This window comes from Lissotriton helveticus, chromosome 5_1 (assembly GCF_964261635.1).
Source record: "Lissotriton helveticus chromosome 5_1, aLisHel1.1, whole genome shotgun sequence".
In the NCBI taxonomy this organism is placed as follows: Eukaryota; Metazoa; Chordata; class Amphibia; order Caudata; family Salamandridae; genus Lissotriton; species Lissotriton helveticus.
Window position 1 is genome coordinate 2,028,280,607 of NC_136065.1, and position 20,019 is coordinate 2,028,300,625.

General features: G+C 43.9%; 1 pseudogene; it reads left to right on the forward strand.

Moving 5' to 3' along the window:
- The window catches only part of LOC144753955 (E3 ubiquitin-protein ligase TRIM39-like), a 487,783-nt pseudogene that overhangs the window by 285,408 nt on the left and 182,356 nt on the right, over positions 1-20,019 (forward strand).

Here is a 20,019-nt window from a genome sequence, read left to right on the forward strand (position 1 = left end):
ATCCCTCCCTAGCTAAAAAACTCTACATGCAGTTCAGGCATGGTGCTGTTACCTATAAGTGGGGGGGGTAGTCTGACGAAAGATTGTCCATCTTGCAATAACTGCGCGGAGACCGACTTGCATGTGTTGTTTTTCTGCCCTACGTATAAGGCTATAAGGGCTCGTTGGTTAAGACAGCTTTGTAGGAACCTTGGAACTTCCCATTACCTACAGGTCTACAGAATCCTAAAATATGATACCGGCATGCCAATTGTTTATTCTGTCTCCCTTTACTTGTTCTCAATGTGGTGTGCTCGTTGCACAGAAAGTACAAGTTTAAACTGCCCACCCTCTGCACTTTCCAAGACCCGGACACCGCATTTTAATTAGTTTTATCTCTTAATACATTTGACTTTCCATTTTATGATCCAGATACTTAATGCCTACCAAGCTATTCAATATTTTATCTTTTTAACTTTTTAGATTTTCTTATATTTTCTTATGAGTATACAAAAAAATGTACATCGATAAACTGTAATGAATTTGTAATTGTTTCAAATGTGCTTTTAAGGTCTTGTAGGCCGAAATAAAGTATCTTTTGACTTGACCTTAATACAGGCACTGCTAGTTCCTAGACTAGACTATGGAAACGTACTACTAGTAGGACTGAGGGAGGATCTATCATCAAGGCTGCAAGTTGTGCAAAACACAGCAGCACGGCTGGCTCTCAAGTAACCGGTTCGTACCTCGTCACTACCTCTTCTGCAAACATTGCACTGGCTGCCCATTAGGAAGAGCAGTGTTTAAGCTCCTGACTTTTGTGTTTAAAGCACTGCAAGGGATGGGCCCGGCATAAATGTAAATGTAAATGTAGTTGAGCTTATATAGCGCACAGCTACCCGCAGTGGGTTTCCCGGCGCTTGCTTAGGGAACCCTTCCTGATATTCCCCTGTGAGATAGCAGGGTATCCACAAGGTGAAAGTCAGGCATCCCGCCACGAGGGGCCGTTGTGGAGATTAAGCAAGCTGTTGCCCAGAGTCACAGAGTGTGAACCCGTGAGTCGAGGAGGCACCGGGACGAGAATTATCGAGTCCGTGGAATTTTTAGCCCAAGACCCGCCGGGGCGGGGAATTGAACCCTGGTCCAGGACCGACCTCAGATTCCGGGTCTGCCGCCTCTAACCCCTGAGCCACACTTCTCCATGCATACCTAAGGAAGAAGTTAATTCCTTCTGTTCCTATACGCCAACTTAGATTGAGTAATCGAAAACTGCTCTACCCCTGCAAAATCAGTAAAATCAAAATGGGTGGGCATGCATTCTCTCATCTTGCTCCCTTCCACTGGAACAGACTACCAGATGAGATCCGAGCCTGCACAACGTTGGTGCAGTTTAAGAAGCAGCTTAAAACATGGATGTTTTAACTGCCATATTGTCATAAGTTACCGGTAGTGTGCAGCTAAGGCGCAAGAGATCCCTTTGGGGATGATTCGTTGCGCAATACAAGTGCTAATAATAAAAATTATATTTAGGTTTAGTGGAATATTATTCCAAATGTTCAGAAAATAATGGAACCATAACAGATTTACTTAAAAGGGGGAATCTGTAGGTTTGGTGTGAAGAGTTCCAATGTGCAGTGGATACAATTAAGTCAGATATTGCTGGAGCTATGCCTTTAAAGCCTATTGACCCTTCTAATTCACAACATCATCATCACAGATGCCAGTAATGATGGGTTGGGAGCTATATTACAGAAAAGGAAAGATATTAGACAAGAAGTGATTGTGTTTGCCTCTAGAGCATTACATAGGTCAGACTTAACCTATCCTACCTGTGAGAAGGATGCAATGCTGTTATGGTGGGGTACTCAGCATTTCAGAACATTTGTTTGAGGTCCTGTTATTATTATTCTGCACTGACCACAAACCCCTATTGGCTTCATTTAATACCAAAGGCAGTGGTAGCGCAACGTAAGGAGTTGCCAAAGGGCAATACTGTTTACAAGAGTGTCAATATCGCATGGAGTATGTGACAGGCAGAAAGAACGTGACAGCAGATCACCTCTCCAGAATGTCAATAAATAATGAAGCTGAGTCTAAAATGGAAGATTAAATAGTTGTGTGTAACATGCATCAAGTGCTTGTCGTGACGAATAGTGTAATATCTGAGCAAGAACAGAGGGATGCTCTTGAACTTGAAACTGTTTTGTCTCAGGTGAAGAATTGGTTTAGTGGTAATTGGCCAGATGCTACAAGTGGGAGTATGGAATTTGGTCCCTACTTTCAAGTAGCAGATGAGTTGACATGTGAAGAAGGTTTAGTATGGAGAATCGAACAACTATTAGTACTGAGTGTTTACAGTACAAGAGTCTTGATGATGGCTGATAGCTGATGAAGGGCACATGACATGGGAATTCAAGTAATAAAGAGGAGAGTAAGAAAATAATTTTGGTGGCCAATCATCGACAAGCATGTGGAGACCGTTGTACATGACTGTGAAACATGTGTTCTGAGCCATGGGTCACGTCTCAAAACACTCACCAGTAATTCCTGTGGAATCTGACTTGTCTCCCTTGATGAAGTTAGTTTTTGACATTGGTTACCCGTTAGAAGTCCCTGTTGAGGTATACAAGTTTGCTTTGGTGTTGATTGGCATGACAAGGTTGATGTTGTGCCTTATTACACGGGAATGTCCACTGATGATTGTAGTTTACAAACTTCATGTTATGCAGGGTTGCCTCACCCCTCATGTTCAATTGTTTCCAGGTATTTTCCGGACCGATTTAGAGAGTATATTGTTAGATAATCCCGGGTATGCTATCTATTTTACATTAATGTGTTTAGTGTTTACTCCCTTAGTTTTCTCTGTTCTCTCACCCTTGCTAGTGAGTATGTTTTACTTGTTTTCTTCGTGGTTTCTGTTTAATATTTATTATTGAAAGGGGAGGGATGTGTTCAGTTTAGCACCTCAAGGTTCCATGCAACGTGGACCCTTAGTGTGCAGTTGTTTCTTTTTTTTTTCAATTCTTTTTACTAAACAATAAAAGTAACAAAAAGACACATCAGGTGACATATTCATGACTATTTCAAGGTTTTCAATGACATTCCATACATTAAAAATATCATGCAGTTACGACAGTCGATGGATCAAGGGGGTTTGTGTGCGTCCGATTCTTCTTGACGTGCCGGTGCATCACAGATATCACTGCTGTATTTTTTCCAGGCCTCCCAGACCCTACCCCACTTCCCTGGGCATCCCCTGGCAGAATAGACTGACCTCTCCCTAAACATACACCAGTCTAAGTCCTCCATCCATTTCTCAATCCGGGGCGGCTGGCTGGCTCCCCACAATTGGGCGATATTATGCTTCGCTATCATGAAGGCCAATGTTACCCATTGCTTTTTGTATGCGTCCAGGTTCGTAGGTTCCCAGACGTACAGAATCCATCTGCGGGCCTCTGGCTGCAATGGTATAGCCAGGACCGCTCGCAGCGTACGATGAACCTCTCCCCAATACGCTTGTACGCTACAACAGTGCCACAGTATATGGGTGAATGTCCCCAGTTCCCCACATCCCTTCTTGCATTCTCCGCTCTCCAAGCGGCCCATACCGACCAGACAGGGCCCGGTTACATAGGACCTGTGTAGTATCTTGAGTTGCACCAGTCTAAGCCTCATCTGAATCGCCACCACCGGCAGGGAGGAAACCGCCTCCTGCCAGTCCTCATCATCTAACTTAAAACCATCCTCGTTCCAGCGTCGCCTTATTATGACTAATGGGTCCTCCATGTTATTTATAAGTTTCTTGTATATCAGAGAGATGGTTTTCTCGGGGAGATGCCCGTCCAGTATTCTGTCTTCAAGGGGAGAGTCATCAGGGAGTGTAGTGCCGCTAAGAATGTGTGTGAGTAACGCGTGATGGATTTGGAGATATCTGAAATATAGTCGTTCAATTGATACTGCCGCCTAAGGGAGTCAAATGTTTCTATAGTTCCTTCCCCCAAACATATTTTATATGTGTGATCCCTATAAGGTCCCACTTATTAAATCCCTTGGACTTCCATAAACTTCCCAACCTCTCTGAGTTCCAAAGCGGGTGGCAAGTGTGAGCATTCCCTCCCATCTGAGGTGTCTGTAAGCCCCTGCCATACCTGGACGGCATGTGCATGGGTCCCGTGAGTGGAAACCTGCGAGGTCTGGCATACAGCGCTCTAGTATAGTCTCCCCCTGGTAGCTGCCAGCGGTCCATTGCATACCCGGGGCCATCTGGGGGGTCCATATATCACCTGGTTCGCTGCTGCCAATTGGGAGGTCCAGTAATATTTCCTTATATCCGGCAGTCCTATTCCCCCATCATGCCAGGGAAGGGTAAGTTTGGAGAATGCTATACGAGGTTTACCGTCCCAGAGTAGCTGCCTCTGGAGGGCCTCGATTTCCCGAAAGTAGGACGCGTATAAAAAACGGGGCAAAGCCATCATTTTAAAAAGCACCGCTCTCCCTAACAGGGAGAGCGACAGAGCCTTCCAATGCACCATGTCACCTCTAAATCGCGTCGGAGGAGGGTCCAGGTTGTAAGTGTAGCGGAGCTTCGGGTCAAGCGTGATATAGATACCAAGGTACCTATATCCTACGGGCGCAATCTGTATCGAGCAAGAGTCTGGGACCACTGGCGGGTCGTTTCAAAGAACATATAGTACCGATTTGGACCAGTTTATCGCGAAGCCTGAGTACTTCCCAAAAACAGCCAAAACGTCTAAGAAACAGATTAGGGATCCCCTCGGGTTTGTGAGGTAAAGCAGGATATCATCTTCGTAGAGTGAGATTTTATCCTCCCACTCCATTGTCCACCGCATAGCACGTATCGAACGATCCTGTCGGACCCAGGCCGCCAATGGGTCCAAGGCCAGGGCGAAAAGGAGCAGGGACAGGGGACATCCCTGTCTGGTGCCCGTGCCCAAGTGGAAGTCGCTGGACCTGAGGCCTCGACACCCAATCCCTCTGTTCGAGCCATGCAATCAGTTTACCTGCCTTGTCACCATGCTCATATAATCTGCTCGGAGTCTCTTCATTCTGCACCCTAGCCCTGAACTCATCTTGCCGTAGTTTCAGACTGTGAAGACCGACAGGGGTTACCGTTTGAGATACCTCCCTTTCTAATTTTAGAACTTCCTCTTCCGCCTTTTCCAGGTCAGCCTGCCGTTCCTTCTTTTTCCCTGCGATCAGAGATACCACCTCTCCCCAAATAACCGTTTTATACGCCTCCCACAAGATTGCCGCCAAATCTACAGTGCCCTTGTTTTTCATGGAAGTACCTGTCTGTGGCTACAACTTTGTTTTTCTTTGTGTTAGGTTCCCTCAAGTGCCATGGGTTGATAGGGGCTATCCTGCTTGCATTGACCTGGTCAACTTCCATTTGGAGCCAAAGTGGAGAATGATCCAAGATGCCCCTACCTAAATGTCGCACCTCCCGAAAGGCGTGTGCCTGAGCGACTGGGACCAGTGCGTAGTCTATCCTGGACAGGCTGTGATGTGCACAGGATACATGTGTGTATTGCACGCCGCCTTGGTTACGCGCCCACCAGCTATCTACTAGCCCCATTGTATCCAGCCCAGCTATTGGGTCGCTACCCCAATACCTGACAATGTACATTAGTCCCAGTCGCTGTGCAACTGCTCTCATTCCTGCTCCTGTGGTGCTTCCTCTCCGTCTCAGCCACGCTTCCTGGAGCCACCAGGGGGATGGCTGTCGATCCAGTCCGATGCCACCTCCGGATTATCAAAGAACCAAGCTCTCCCGTCAATCTCCACCATCAGGCACGCCGGGAACATCATTGCATATTTGATCCCTTTGTCCCGAAGTTTCTTTTTGACCGCTAGGACGTTCCGGCGTTGTGTCTGCACTATTTGAGTGAAGTCAGCGAAGAACGAAATGGTGGCATTCTCGTACTGCAGAGGGGGTCCCAGGCGAGCTGCCTGCAGGATTATGTCTCTGTCCCCGAAGTTTAGTACCCTGGCAATCATTGGCCGTGGCGGCGCACCAGGCACACTGTGTGCCCGCTCTATGGTAAAGAAGTTACCCAGACCCTTGGGCTTGAGGTGGGTAAAGATAAGTTCCTCGACAAACAGGTCCGGGCCCTCAGACTTCTCGGGCACCCCCAGTATGCGAACGTTGTTGCGTCGGGCTCTCCCTTCATACTCATCTAGCTTACGTTCAGTCGCTTTGCGAGAGGTTTTGAGCTCCCGCACTTCCTGTTGGAGCTCCGCCACGTCATCAGTCAAGCTAGCAGTCTTTATATCAAGCGATTTAACCCTCTTGTTTAATTCAGTGAGGTCTGCTTGGATAAGGTTAACTTCAATGGTGACGGTGTCTAGCTTATTGTCCAGCGATCCCATTTTCTGACCCAGGGACGATTTGACCCAGTCTATTACAGCCATGACATCATGAAGTGACGGGTCAGGCAGTGGGCCCGAGGAGTCGACCCCCCCCCGTCGGCAGAGGATGCCTCGGATCTGTAGGGGAACCTCTTAGCATCGTGTAGCGGTCCAATTTGTTTGACTGGACCTGTCTTGTCCCCTTGGATATCCTGGGCTAGTGCCTGTCTGCATCCTGTTTGGTGGCCATCTGGAATTCGTTTCCCGGGCACGCCGGTCCCGTACCCCTCTCCAACTGCGTTACGGAGTGTTGCGGCCCGCTTCAAACACGATGGCTATCTGCGTCTCTTCTTCCCTCCCAGGGTCCAGGCCGGAGGACACAACGCACCACCTCAGCACTGCAAGATCACAACTGCCACAGTGCTCAGCACTATCCGGTCCGCGAAGGAACTGGTGCCCCTGGGGGCCCAGATACCAGCTCTTCTCAAGTCAGGCGGCTGACTGGTGAGCACCTCTCTGTGGAGGAGGTGCTCCTCTCCTGGGCCCCCCAACAACAGTGCCTGGGCCAGGCCTCTGCTTACTGTCTCTGCGCTGCACCCTCGCTGCTCACCCACTAGCTCCGCAGTCCCCCCTTGGCCAAGGAGTAGCCTCGGGGGGCGGCCATCAACCCCACACACTCGGGGACCCCGGTATCCACAGCGGGTTCAATCGGCGATTGCCCGGCAAGCTGTTTGGCCGCTGGGGCACCGGAACCAGCCCTCCAGGGCTCGCGGTGTGTCCCCACCTCTATAGCATGTAGGCGAGAGGGAGGGGGGGAGCCTTCCACCCACTGCCCCAGCACACCCCCGGGCACCCCTCAGGATCACCTCGCACTCTTCTCCCTCCAAACTGCTCCAGCACTGGCTCAGTTTCACGGGTCTTTGTCTGCCACTCCAGGGACTATGCGCAGAGGGGGGGTCCACCAAGACGCCCCAACTCGTCCCCTCCGTCTTCAAGACTTCACAGTAGTTTCTCTCGAGAAGTAGGGCGGGCCGGGGATTTCCGATCCGCGGCCCACTGTTGTTCCACTTCACTCCGGCCTCGACACCGACCCGAGTCCCCGGCTCCAGGCCCCGTACAGGCCGGAATTTCACGATGTTGTGGCTCCGGCACCGGATGTTGCCGGAGGGCCGGAGTTGCAGTCTCGAGCGTCGCTTTCTTTCTGATATCGAGTGGTGCGCTCCAATTTCAGGATTTATTTCAGGATATCAGGGCTGGGGGTCGGGCACGGAGGAGCCGAGTTCCTACGCGGTCATCTTAGACAAGCGCGTGGCTCCTCCCGGCGTGCAGTTGTTTCTGAAGGGGGTTCAGAAAGGAAGAAGTTGTGAGGTGCTGGCTGTCACTTACCTCCTGCAAAAAGAACAATTGATAGACAGAATGCAGAACAATGTCATACATTCACCCCAGTACAGAGATCTGGGTCTAAATCCATCGTTTTTTTGCACACCATGCCATTCCAGTTTGGACCGAGCCATATACAAATCAGTCTTGACCTTGTGCCCACTGAGAACAGTACAGCCCGAACTGCTAGGCTAGGTCCTCCCTGGACTGAAAACAAGCATCCTAGGACCGGTTTCAGGCTATGCTCAGACGTGGGTCCCTTGAGGCACAGGGTCAGACCGATTTGTATATGGCCATGTCTGAACTGGGGTGGCGGAATGAGCTAAAGAATGATGATGGATTAAACCCAGATCAGTTGACTGGGGGTGAGTGCTTGCAATGTTCAACACTCTGTCCATCATCGCCTTTGGTTTTGCTTTGTGCGCCCTTAGTTGGCAGGGTATGCTCAGATGTGGGTCCCTAGCTCACTTTGCCACTGGATTCAAGCTAGCCTGGCTGATGACGGCTGATTAGTCAGAAACCGTTCCCAGGATGCTTGTTTCCGGTCCAGGGAAGACACGGCTTGGCAGTTCGGGCTGGACTGTTCCCATGAGGCACAGGGTCAGAGTGATTTGCATACGGCTATGTCTGAACTGGGCTGGACTGTTCCCATGAGGCACAGGGTCAGACTGATTTGCATATGGCAATGTCTGAACAGGGTGGCGGAGTGAGCTAAAGAATGATGATGGATTATACCCAGATCAGTTGACTGGGGGTGAGTGCTTGCAATGTTCAACACTCCGTCCATTATCCCCTTTGGTTTTGCTTTGTTCGCCCTAAGTTGGCAGGGTATGCTCAGACGTTGGTCCCTTGCTCACTTTGCCACTAGATTCAAGCTAGCCTGGCTGATGACGGCTGATTAGCCAGAAACAGTTCCCAGGATGCTTGTTTCCAGTCCAGGGAAGACATGGCCGTATGCAGTTCGGGCTGGCTGAGGCACAGGGTCAGAGTGATTTGCATATGCCATGTCTGAACTGGGGTGGCGGAGCGAGCTAAAGAATGATGATGGATTAAACACAGATCAGTTGACTGGGGGTGAGTGCTTGCAATGTTCAACACTCCGTCCATCATCCCCTTTGGTTTCACTTACCTCCTGCCTGGCTCTCCAAATAAATGCCATAATGTAAATTTTGCTGCTGTGTGTCATCCTTTCAGTCCAGTAGCACCCAAACCAAGCAGCCAATATCACACTTAAACAATTAGAATCATTAGTGTGTTGATCTGTGAGGGCATTACTGTGAGAGACTAATCTAGCTTCAATGACTATTCATTTCCATTTCACAAAAAAAATATTAAAGATTGATTCTGGTCTATTGTAGAGTAGATATTACATATGGGGCTAAGCTTATTGAAGACTCAGCTTCATCATAATCATTAGCTTTAAGGTTATGTTGTTTTTCCAGAGTCGGTCAGCTGTGGGTCAACAATGTCCTCTGGTTGCCAACAGTACTGTTTTGATAGTCTTTGAGCTCAACACTTTTCCACATAAGGAAATCCAAATTGTGATATTGTTTTTGTTGTCAGACGGTTTTTATTGCTCCTTTATTAACCCCAATAGTATTACCAATGTTATGTGGCAGATACCTTTTACCAAAACCCATTATATTTATGGAAAAAACCCAGTGTGTTTATTGAATTAACATGCTTGAGGCGCCCATTATACTGGAGATTATTAAAGTAGTCCAATTGAGACGCAAAGTAGTAGAGTGCTTTTGTGTGCCAGCCAAACTGTATGTCTTGCACTTTAATTGAACAGACTCAACAGCCCACAACCAATAGAGGAAGTAAATACCTTGTCTGCCCCTGCTCACGCTCGTTTTATTGGCTTACCAGCAGCAACGGGTTATAAAAGATGCTTGGTTTCATTTTTGGAAATTTTGCTGTTGGCTTTGTACATATGAGAGGATTTTTACAGAAGTACAAATCTGCATGTCTTTTGCAAATCACAAAATAGCTATACCCTATAGGGGCATCTTTAATGGGAACACCTACTGTCCACGCATCAAACTATACCCACTTAGGGGAGACTTATAGATTGAACATCTAAACATCTAAATCATAATTGAACCTTACATTAAAAGGTGTAAGATATATTGAAAAAGCTATAAGCCTGATAATTTGTGTTCTAAGCTACAATTCTCTTTTTTTTAATACAGAAACGTTTCCTGCAGAACTGGGTAAGTTTGATAAAGCATATAAAACATTATCATGTATTCTATTTTCTTTATCTAATTTCACATACCCTCTCTTCTTTTCTTACGTTTAGAATGCAGATACATCAAACCTGGTGAATGTGACTAATATCCATGTACTGGGAGATGTAGCACTCGTGAAGTCAGGAATTACAGGGGTGTAGATGTATACACTTGGGATTTTAAACTAGTTATGTGCTGTTGTTGCCTAAATTCATTGGGCACTTATAACTATGTGCTCTAGGAATCTCTTGTATTTTGCAAGAGTTGTTCCCTGGGAGTTAATAAAATCACATGCTTGCTGGCATAATTGTTTAGTTATTGGTCTAAGGTTTGATATCCCTTCAGTAGTATCTGAATTTGGATCTTTTAAATCTTACTTTTAATGTTACCTGTCAGGGACTTCATAAAATTACAATAATGTAAAATAATTAAAACCCGGTATGATAAGTGGATAACGTGGATAACCTTAATAATCAGACGTTAGATTAAAACTATTGCAGATTGATTTAAGAACGTAAAAAGGAATAGGGATGTGTTACAGGATCTCATATAGCTAGACAGAGCTGTCATGAAGATCACTTACCCAAGCTAGTATGATTGGCAGATCAGTCTGCATTCTCCAGTCCTGGGGTAATGTTTATTCTGGAGCTCAGAAACTAGTGTCAAGAATATATATCTCATACATGAATATTGGTTTATGAATGTCAACAGCAAAACTGATGAGAGAGTGCTTTGTGTCTCTTGGTGGGTATAATCCTATAGCATTTGGTAACAGCACACCATGTCCTTCACATTTCATGGCTTGTTCAAGCTGAGAAAGCCTTCATGCAGCTGTTTTCTGCAGGGGCCATACGATGATGATGCTGCATTGATTGGGTACAAGCTACATCCAGAGAAAAGGTACATGAGAAGTTTCCAATGCTTTATTTAAAGATAGGAAAACTGGAACATATCTAAAGGCTGTTTAATTACTGACAGCCTCATTTAGATGTCAGAGCAGAACTGCAAATAGCCTCATTGTTGGAAAAGCTTTCCACTTCAGCACATACTGGTGTCCATGGCATCTAAAAATCATCAGGTTTTTTTTAATTATAGTTTTATTATATAGCAAACAACAAAAAATCATCAGATTTAAGGCAGAACTTCAAAGCTGCATCTGCTCTCCTGTTAATCCATGTGAACCATGATGGTCCTCAACAAATAATAAGATCTCTCATTTTGTAAGACATTAGTGTGTTTTTCCTGAAAAAAAGATCCTCTGTTTCGGATGACTGACCTGCTACTGCTTCCAGACTTCCCTGGCGTAGAGAAAAAAACTGACGAGAACTGAAGAACACTTCAGTGTGGCAACTGATTCAGTGGAGGTCAGTGTGGCAACTGATTCAGTGGAGGTGATGCTGCCACCAAGTCAACCGCACTGTGTGAGGTCTGCTGTATGCTAAATATCCCCAAACTTCCACCCGCTGGAAGCTTCCTGTTTTCCTGTTATACATATACAGAGGAAAAATGAATCTGTTACCCTGTCTGCATTTATTTTTAAACATAAAAAAGATGGAACAGGTAATTTGATTTTAAAGTAGTAACTCCAGGACTTCTGTTTCCGCTACTGTGAGGGATTGAGTAATTGGCTAATTGGCTGAGGAGGGTGAACCCCTATTTTAGCAACATCCACAATCCTTGTCAGGGTGAAATACAAAAAGTCACAAAATTAACTGGTGCTTAACCCTCTGGTAGCTTGGCACAAAACCAGCCAAGCTTAATTTACAGGCAATTTGTAAAGTATTTTTGTAGCACTCAAACAGTAATAAAGTGAAAACATAGCACAAGAAAAATCCCACACCAATTCTGAAAAATAGAGTAAAATTTAGTACATTATTTCACACTATAACTACACAAATCCAATCAGTAGAACCGAAGATATGCTGTTTCAAATATTTAGGTAAGTAGCGTTTAAAAGCACAAAGCACCACTAGCGGTAATCTGGTAATGTGAGACCATGGAAAAGGCACAAACTGAGGCCATCCGCAATGGAGTGCGTGACAGATATTGGGTTCATGTTAGTCCAGCTGAAAAAAGTTATCTCCTCAATGTCCGATGCGAAGATTCCAGTCCACGGTTGCGAAGGCCTCGAGGAGCAGGGAAAGCATTGTGAATGGATGTCACTGTAGCAAGAGCATCCTGTCAGGAGTTGAGGACGGGTGCTGTTTGGAGCTTTGAGTGGCGGTCACCTCGGACTTTCGGTGCTGTAATGCAAAGTGCTAATCTTGTGTTACCAGTCGGCGCTGGCGATCTGTGTAGTGTGAAGACTCAAGTTCACAAGGCCTCAGGACCTGGAGGCACCTCTTGGTGATCGGTGTCTTGCTCTTGCAGAGGTCAGCAGGTCCAGTACAGCAGGTCAGCTTTTCATTCGCAGGCATTTGCAGGGAGGCCTCTGAAGCTTGTTATGTCCCAGTAGCTCTAAACAAGAGGTCAGTCAGCTGACTCTTGAAGTCACATCAGGGAGCCTGAGATGAATGGAGCAGGTCCAGTCATTCAGAATTGTGACCTAAACTCCAACTGTACCATTAGAGAGGGTTTTAAATTACAATTCATTAGAAACCAAACTTGACTTTCCTACCTGTTCCCAATCAAAGGTTAGCACTTATTAAGTGTAAAAATGTAACAAATTTAAATGCTTTTAACTACCAGGACTTATTAAATTTAAAAGAGCATGTCCAACCTTTTAAATATAATGCACCATGCCCATGGACTGTTTAGAGCCTACCCTAGGATTGACTTTTAGGTAATAAAAAGGAAGACCTAGCAAACGTTTATTGAACAGGTCGAAATGGTTCAACTGAGACATGTTTTAAAGGTCTACTTAAGTGGGTGGCACCAAGAATTAATTACATTGCTTTCGGCCCACAGTACAAAACATGGCTGCCTTCCACACATACAAATATATAAATCACACTTTATAGTTCAATAGCTACCCCAAAAAAATGCTGTATGGTAAAAACATATTATACCATTCCATATCGATAAAATACTTAAGAGAATAAAACCATGTTAAAAAGTCGTCGGGCTACAAGGCATTTAAGCTGGTGAGCTTGCCTTTACACTAAGCCGACTAGTTAGGCAACCTAGTGTTTTTCACGAATATCCCAGCTTAGTATTGAATACTGGCCAGTTGCTTTCGTTACATAGCCCATGAGATCACTTAGCAAAAAGAGTATGCTGTGTTGTCAAGCTACTCTCTACATAAGACCTTAATTATCTTATTTGGCGTGGCCTGATCATAAACTTTTCAGAGCAGCATAAAATGTACCAGGTCCTCTCTTTTGCCACAAAGACATTTGACCCACATTGCTGGGTTTCTTCTATTCATAGTCGCGCTCAATCACAAGCATCCCCCATTATATTGAGGGTGGCACAACAAGTGCTGAAAGCACACTAAGAGCATTTAATGTACAGCCTTGGAGTACAGTGAGTACCCCTTTGCTAAGGACTTGTAAGTAAATTAAATGAGCCAGTTGGGTGAAAGCCAGTGTTACCATCTTTAAAGGAGAGAGCACAAGCATTTTAGCACTGGATAGCACTGGTAAAGTGCACAGAGTCCTAAAAGCCAACAAAAATGGGTTCAGAAAACATGAGGGGTGAAGGCAAAAGGTTTGGGGGTGACCCTGCATGGAGGACCCAGTCCAACAACTACCTTAATGTGTTTGTGGGATTTGTATAGGGTAAGCGCTCACAATGTGTGTTTATTGAAACCTTAATAAAATTGTATATGGCATTATGTATGGCAATTTATTAAAACGCCAATCCCTATCGTTTTCCTTTTTTTGTAAAAGTGTTGAAAAATTGTGGTAGAAACACCCTTTTTCAAAGGACAAAAACATAAATGTGAGTACATCCAATAAGAAAAAAACCTCTTCATGGATAAATACGGAGGAAAAGCGAAAACCAAAATATCTTAAAGCAAGGAGCTTTATATATGAAAAGATCATTTAGCATATGTATATGCTAGAAATATTACCTCATTAAAGAACAAAAAATGTGACAATAATAACAAACTAAAATTGAAAGTTTCAAAGCTACCACAACTTAGATAACTATTTCCAGATAAATACATAGATGTATCTGCTTAGCTGAAGCGGTACTTGCTTTTGGCTTAATTCCTTTTTTCACTTGTCACTACTCCATGTTGTGAGGAACATTTGAAAATTCGTTGAGTATTCTGTGTCAGAGAAAAGGATAAAAAGAGCTTTAATTATAAAACCATAGAAGTGACAATCTATCTGGAAATCGGGCAGTGAAGCTGGCTATGTCGTATTATCTTGTAGTGATGATTCCGACCTGTTAATATGAGACCAATGTCTATCAAGTCATCTGATTAGTAACCACAGGTATGCAATTAGTAGTCTATCTACTCTGAATCAACAAGGTATAATCGGATTAGTCAACCCCAAGAAAAAATTGAGAAACCACCCCAGTGCGATTGCTCGTATGGTTATTTACAAATAAAAAGTGAGTGCATCTTGACAATCCCCCTCCCCCGGGTACATTGGCTGATGCTTGTATTAACTACTCCTCACCTTGTACTGTGAGAATTTGAAAATGCAGTAACTTCCGGCCTTCACCATTCCTTTGGAAATGATATGATAAATCACTAATGCTCACTGAAAGCTAGTGCGTGAGGGATGGATAAGAGGGAGGAATGAGGGGTACATAGCATTATAGTTTGAAGAGTACCCGGTGGAGGGAAGGGTGAGATTAGGTGGCGGTAGAAGGGTTGTTTCAATAAATAGGTTGAAGTCACGCAGTACCGGTGATGGTATACGGAAAACCTGACGACAGCGGGTTTCCAGAATTAATACGTGATCCTGTTGGACACAAATATACTGGCATTTAAAGGGGTAGCAGGTATGCGAGAAAGTCGCTAACCCCAGGTGTGTGTAAAAATTGTTAATATACAGTGGGCAACCCCCTGCCCTGAAGAAGTTGCAGAAAGTATTGGCAACGAAACATGTTGGCAGTGATGACCCACCTGAGATTGCATATGGTGTGAGTCATTTTTAACTTGGCAGGATACACAGCCCAGAATAAATTCAGAGTGGCCAGTGAATCCTTCCGTTTTTAACTGTGTGAGATTCACGTTTTTTGTTCTCACTGGGGGTGTGTGTTGTTTCTGTGTTAATTGTGCACATGAGCGGAGCGAAGGTAAAAACGTCAACCCGTGGCTACAACAACAATCAGCAGATTGTGGGGCTGATGTTGAGAAAAAGCACTGTTACATGTTGTTGGTCTTTTTCTGTTGTTCGTTTCCTTTTCCCACTGTTATGAGAGTGAGTCACCGATGATGATAATTGGGATTACTGACAATTGCTAGTCAGGTAAACCCGATTGGCGGTTCTTCCGTGAGGGGCTCACTCTCTTTTCCACACTTTTTTCCTATGAACACTTGTTGATGGGTGATGGTGGAGCGACTGTCTTGTTACGTGAGTACCATATTAATCTTTGACACTCGTATGGTTATGAATAGCCAAAGATTACTTGGCCGGTGATGAATAAGAATTTTTTCATATCACTTGACCAGCTTTATATTTAAATTAAACTAAGAGTGTCTTGTGGTGACAGGCCTTCAGTTGTGTATTATCAATAAATAGGAAAACGAGTAAGAATGGACTGATATGATTTGAGATCTAATGTATAATTTTTTTTTTTATACAGCCACTTTTCCTACAGCACGGGGTAAGTTTCATAAATACTAATGAATAGTTTTGTTTAATCTAATACCATTGTTAGATTTGACTTAACAATTACTCAATTTTCTTCTTACTTTCAGAATGGACGTACATTAGAACTTGGGCAAGTGAGTAAAAATCTTTCATGTTGACAGTCAGAAACTCTTAAATCTGGATGGAGGCTTCCAGAAGCTGGGAGTGAAAGGGAGGGCAATGACAATGCAGACAAGGCACATACGACTGTGGGAGAGTATATAGAACATCTGGGGTCAAAGTAAGTTTTGAAGAAGTATATAGACTGATTTGGAGCCTCACTGTCACGTAAAGGTGACTTAACTCATATAAAACGTATTATTTAATGTGCAATAGGGGCACAACGTGTTTGCCCCTTAGAAAGGAGCCACCATATCATTGCAGTGACTGGCAACAGATGCAATCCATACTTCAACCACAAACCAGTTCTAACAAGTATTGGCAAAGCCAATAGGTCTCGCCTATGCAAGAGCAATTGGCTTTGCTAATGCGTTTAAGCCATGTTGTACACTAGCATGGCTACTGTTCAGCATGGCTAAAGTTTGTGGCATAGAGTGGGGAGGCATGAAGTGCAGTGGCGTAGAGTGGCATAGAGTGTTTTGGCGTAGTGTAAGTTGCATATCATGAAGGGACGTAGAGGGGCATAGTGTTGTGACGTAGAGTGGAGTAGAGTGTTGTGGGGGGGCTCAGAGTGAAGTGGGGTAGAGTGTCATAGAGTGGAGTAGGTGTGACATGGAGTTGCATAGAGTGAAGTGCCATGGAGGGGCAAAGAGTTTCGTGGAGTGGCACAGAATAGTGTAGAGTGTTTTGTCGTAGAGTGGAGGGGCGTGAAGTAGAGCATCGTAGAGTAGACCGATGTAGAGTGGAAGTTCATAGAGTGGCGTATCGCAGTGTAGTGCTGTAGAGTGTAGTGTGGTAGAGTGTCAAGGAGTTGGGTGTTGTGGAGTGGAAAGGCATAGATTGGAGTAGAGTGGCATACAGTGGAGGGGTGTAGAGTGGTAGCACAGATTGAAGTAAAGTGTCAGAGAGTGGAGTAAAGTGTTGTATCGTGGAGTTGAGTAACGTGGCACCAAGTGTTGTAGATTGGAGTGGCATTGAGTGGAGTAAAGTGACCTAGAGTGTTGTGGAGAGGCCGGAAGTGGCATAGAGTGGAGTGGAGTATTGTGTCATAAAGTAGAGGGGTTGTGAAGTGTGGTAGAGTGGAGGACCGTGGAGTGATGTAGCATAGAATGGAGTAAAGTGGGCGAGAGTGGAGTGGTGTGAAGTGGCGTAGCAAAGAAGGCTGTACAGTGTCATAGTGTGTTGTGGACTGGTGTAGAGATGAGGTGGCATTTTGTGATAGCACACTGCCATTACATGCAGCACATTTTCAATTGAAATGGCTTTTACATTTGCACAGATATACAGTTTTACTGATAAAACTATACAACACAAACTATAATGTGTGGAAATGGCATCAGCAAGTGTATTGAGTATTAAAATATGTTTCCTCAGCACTTCAATTTTTTTTTTTTTTTTTAAAGTGCTTCTTTTGTGCTTTACTAATTATGATATATTCTGAAATATTTTTAAAGTTTATTTACAGACATTGAAATTTTGTTGTGTGCTAGAAACAATAACATCCTACAGTCTTTTGTCTCACATGTGTACCCAGTAGTATTGTTACATAAAAATCCTCTCGCTTTGAAGTCCGAGAACGAAAAGTAAACACCGAGCTCCCTCGGAAGACAGACCCTGACATTTGACCTCAGCAAATATAACAGCATAAGAACAAAATTTAAAGACCAATTTAAAGAGAGAAAGCTTTTGGAAGGATACATTAAACAGATCTACTCCACAGGATGGACTACTCAATCTTGATAGCCTAAAACAAATAAAGTCAGCAAATAGAAAGCAACCAAATGGGAAACCACAAAGCCATTGGTAAGCAATGGGCAGAATGCATTCCCAGTGAAGCTTTTTGAACGTCCCCTAGATGTCTTCAGCAAACCAGACAGCTGCACTGTCGACTTCGACCTAATATGTAGTGGTGCCCCTGAAATAAGGCCGTATATTTCTCCTTCCTGACTAGTTCTTTCAGCTCTGGCCTTGGATGGGGGTCAGTGGCCTTGAAATCACTGTGGGTCATCTTTTACAGTTACATGTCTACATCTGGAAAGAGTTTTGAAACTCACCTCTCGCCTTTACTGTTATATCTTGTAATATATTAAATAATGTGTGTGTTGCTTTATATGCAAATGTTCCACCTTGCTTACTGGATTCTGGAATGTAGAATCCAGGTGGCTGAGATCTGGACTTGGTTGATGGAGGAGCAGGACCTTGATGCCTGAAGGGGTTGATTATACTAATAAACCTACTCAACAACCATATACTGCGTATTTCCAGTCTTTACAGTGGCCACGAGGATGGGATGCAGTATCAAAAATCAACAGTGAACTTTGCCTGAACTTTACTGGAAACAAATGAATTTATGAAAGAAAAAAGAGAACTTTCAACTTATACTGAAAATTTTCAACCCCCAGGCTAATTGCTTCAACTACAAGGTACCTAAATTTATTTATATGAACAATTTATTTCCACCCTCCTTGAATACGTCAATATTATTTTCTACAACCTTGCATGACTGAACAGTACGAGTGCACCTTGATCTTCTAACTGAAATATCGTTTGTCAACTTCAATCTACAACCTCAGAATGTGTGAGCGGTCTGCCCGAAACGTTGAGCATTTTCGGCGATTTACTCTATTGATGCAAAAGCTTTGAACATTTTACATCCTAAAACGCGATGTCCACTTACAGTTGTACGTATTGATTTTCAAAGTGTGTTGCTTTTCAAAGAAGCTGCGCGCCCGCCTCAGAGTGTTCAATATCACCGTCGCTGAGCTGATGCGCATCTCTACGTCTTCACGCTTCAATAAGCGTCACTCGTTGAACGCGTAACAACGCATTCCGACGCACGGCGGCCATCTTACGTCACCATAGCAACACACAAATAACTTCACGGAACAAAAACGAAGACGTCGTTTCAGGATTTATCGCGTCTACAATAAAGCGATATTAATAATTTTGACACTGCAATTCATAAAACGGAAAATATACAATTTATACACAATACTGCAAATATTTTCAATTAACTATCAGACGATCTGAAATATCACAGGAAACACACGAACTGAAATATCACAGGAAACACACATAACATTTGAGCAATAATTGAACTGTTGTTTACCTTCCAGCAAGTTTGACAATTCACACAATCTGAACATTAGTAGTAACCAGAATATTTACAATGGATGTAAATTCTTCTGTCATTCCTCCTCCCAAATTTCTTCAAAATCCTGTTTCACCTTCTATGAATTGGGAAGATTGGTCTGAATCATTTGAAACTTATTTAGAAGCTATAGGGGGAGATGTGTTTTTACCCTCTAGGAAATTAGCTTTGCTCAAACACAATTTGGGGGTGGAAGGAAGAAAAGTACTAAAAACTTTACCTGTAAATAATCGTGTTGTATCTTCTGTGGTTGATACTGTAGATGAAAGTAGTGAAACCAGTGAAACTAGTTCCAATGATACATCCATAGACGTTTATTCTGAAGCCTTAAAAGCTTTGGAAGAAAACTATGGGAAGAAGACCAGCATAGTAGTTTTATTACCATCTTATTCAGTTATTGAAAAAGAAGCTTTAGCATGTTGGTGGGGTGTAGATCACTTTAAGACGTTTATCTGGGGCACTACATTTGAGTTATGGACTGATCATAGACCTTTAATTGATATATTCACTACCAAGGGAGCTTCAAAAGCCACACCTAGGATAGCAAAATGGTCTTATAGATTACAAGAATATAATTTCAAGATAAAGTATGTGCCAGGTCACAAGAACATCAATGCTGACTGTCTTTCACGTCTGCCATTGAATAGTGATGTAGAAAGTATAGACAATGACAAGGATGAGTAGTTAATAGCAAACATTGAAGATTCATGCAACAATGCAGTAAAAGAACAGGAGTGGATAGAAGCTGTCGCTGGTGATGACACTTTGCAACACATAATTAAAAAATTGCAGGAAGGTGTAGATCCATCCACCTTAGTAAAAACAGATTTGGCTGATTACAAGATGATATGGGGAGAATTATCTATAGTTAGCGGTATTCTTAGGAGAGGTCACAGTTTGGTGGTACCTTTTTCCCTTAAAGAGAAGATGTTAAACTTATTACATGAGGGGCACAGTGGAATGACTAGCATGAAGAGGAGGGCTAGGAATGATTTTTGGTGGATAGGCATGGACAAGGACATCGAAAGAT